Source organism: Echinops telfairi, unplaced genomic scaffold (assembly GCF_000313985.2).
Source record: "Echinops telfairi isolate 266 unplaced genomic scaffold, ASM31398v2 ScPeMD7_7405;HRSCAF=8443, whole genome shotgun sequence".
NCBI lineage: Eukaryota > Metazoa > Chordata > Mammalia > Afrosoricida > Tenrecidae > Echinops > Echinops telfairi.
In genome coordinates, this window is record NW_022111305.1 from 1370069 (window position 1) to 1372461 (window position 2393).

A 2393-nucleotide genomic window follows, 5' to 3' on the forward strand; every position below is an offset into this window, starting at 1 on the left:
TACAAATGTGCTTTACACAATTGATGTATGTATGGATTGTGATAAGAGTTGTATGAGTCCCTAATAAAATGATTTTAAAAATTATTAAAAAAAAGAATGGAAGTGCAGAGAGGGCAAACACAGTTCTTATTTTCTATACCCTTTTCTTTTTCTTTCCCATTTGAATGTATCCATTCATCAAAATTGGCTATGAAGAAGTCCTACGTAGTTCCCAGGACTGGGATAAAGGGGTGGTAAAATTCCTTCCGGGAATTACACTTTAACTGGCGAGCCAGAAAGAGAAATGATAAACTATTTGGGAATAGCACAAGGGCCTGTGCTTGGACGGCGCACACAGGAAGCAGAGGGCATTGACACTGCGTGGGGGTCTTTAATCAGTTCAGCCAACATGATGGAGGGCCTGGGATGGTAAATGAGAAGGGGGAGACTGATGACCCAGGGGGGTCACGGGAGGCTGCAAACCCTGGGTCATCCTGAGGACGGGCGATGCACCCATTCGTGAGGCACACCTCCAGCCCGTTCTTCTGCAGCCCGCGCTGCCGGCCACTTGGGATCCGAGGCCTTTCTCGGCCCAGGGGTACGAGACTGGACATCCCTGCGGACACCAAGAGGGGCCGGCCCGCAGGCCAGTTGGGGAGCCCGCCCTCGCTGCGTTGGGCCAACACTGAAAGCAAACTGTCGCCAAGCTGAGAAAGCGGCACGTTATTTTAATTTCATGATTATTTTCCTTCTGTCAGAAGTTAGGATTATATTTAATAAAGTAAATAACGCTTTACTAAACGCAAAGGAGTCCAGACGTAATTCTTTAAAACGACAAGAAAGACGTTAAATAATTCTTGGAACATGAACAGACATAATAGAGTTAGTGATAGGCTACTCGAACAGCCAGGCAAGTATCGCCGAAATAGCTCAGTTGGGAGAGCGTTAGACTGAAGATCTAAAGGTCCCTGGTTCGATCCCGGGTTTCGGCAGGTTTCTTTTTTCCTCCCTCCATCCCCTCTTTTCTTTCAAAGGTGTTTCTTCCAAGTTGCCTTAATAATTCCAGGCCAGGTAAAACCCAGTACTAGAAAGGTGAGGAACTAATCGCAATAACGATCTGCAGACATTCTTCAGAGACACGCTAGGACCATCCGCTTGTGAGACGCTTCCTTGGGGAGCGTTAGACCTGCTGCTGCGCGTCCGTAGTGCGGAGCCCGGAGCCCGGAGCCCGGAGCCGGTCAGCCTCCTGAAGACCTGGAGTGAGCCGGGTAGCTCGGGCGGCCCAGCGCGCCAGGCCCCGCCCACGCCTCGGGAGCGCCCCCGGGTGGTGAGAGGGTGGCGCACACAGGTGGCTGGGCCCGGTATAGCTTGGGGGGCAGGTGGGTGTTGAACTGTAAGGGCTTTGAGGAAAGCAATTTCATTCCAAATTTAATTCTCCAAAGCACACCTTCCCGATTTGCCTAATCCAGTGGCCCCATCTGGCACTGCCGGTGAGCGGGTGGTTAAGCAGCTCTGCGGATGACTGGAGGTGGCCCAGCCGAGTATCACTTGTCCCGTGCAAAAAGGTGCGGTAGCTTTCCGGTCCATGAAATTAATAAATCTTGTACTGAAACAGCGTTCTAGACAGTGATTCTGAAAGTGTGATCTCCGAGACTAGCAGCCTCCACTTCACCCAGGAATTTGCTAGAAATGCAGGTTCTTGGGCGCTGCTGTGTAGGTGCCACTGCATCTGTTCTCGCTCATAGCAACACTAGGTGCTACAGAAGGAAACACCGCCCCAGCCCGCGCAATTCTTAACAATGATTCTCACGTTTGAGCCCATTGTTGCAGCCACGGTGTCAATCCATCTTGTTGAGGACTGTCCTTTGAGTCACTGCTCCCCCATTTTACCCTGCACGATGCCCTTTTCCAGGGACTGGTCTCTTCTGACAACATGCCCAAAGTGCATCAGACGAAACTTCGCCATCCTTGCCTCTAAAGAGCGTTCTGGCTGCACTTCTTCCAAGGCGGTCCGTGGTACTTTCAATATTCTCCACCAGCACCATAGTTCACATGCATGCCTTCTTCTTTGGTCATCCTTATTGGATGTCCAACTTTCACATGCATATGAAGCAAATGATAACACCCCTGCTTTTCAACACATTAGAGAGGTCTCATGCAGCAGATTTACCCAATGTAGTGCATTGTTTGATCTCTTCACTGCCGCTTCCGGGACCCTTGATTGTGGATCCATGAAAGCCAACCTCCTTGACAAATCAATCTTTTCTCCATTTATCATGATGTCCAGTTGTGAGGATTTGTTAATAAACCTTCCTCCTATCCTGATACCACATTCTTCTCCATATAATCCAGCTTCTCTGAGCATTTGCTCAGCATAGATTTGGAACCCGTACATGGATCAAGAGACGGTTGTG

The 2393-nt window shown here is 49.6% G+C and overlaps 1 non-coding gene across 1 annotated transcript; it reads left to right on the forward strand.

Annotated features, from left to right (window-relative positions):
* The first annotated feature begins 898 nt into the window (after positions 1–898).
* On the forward strand, positions 899–971 carry TRNAF-GAA. The gene has a single exon. It is a non-coding gene; the product is annotated as a tRNA-Phe (tRNA).
* Positions 972–2393: the final 1422 nt, after the last annotated feature.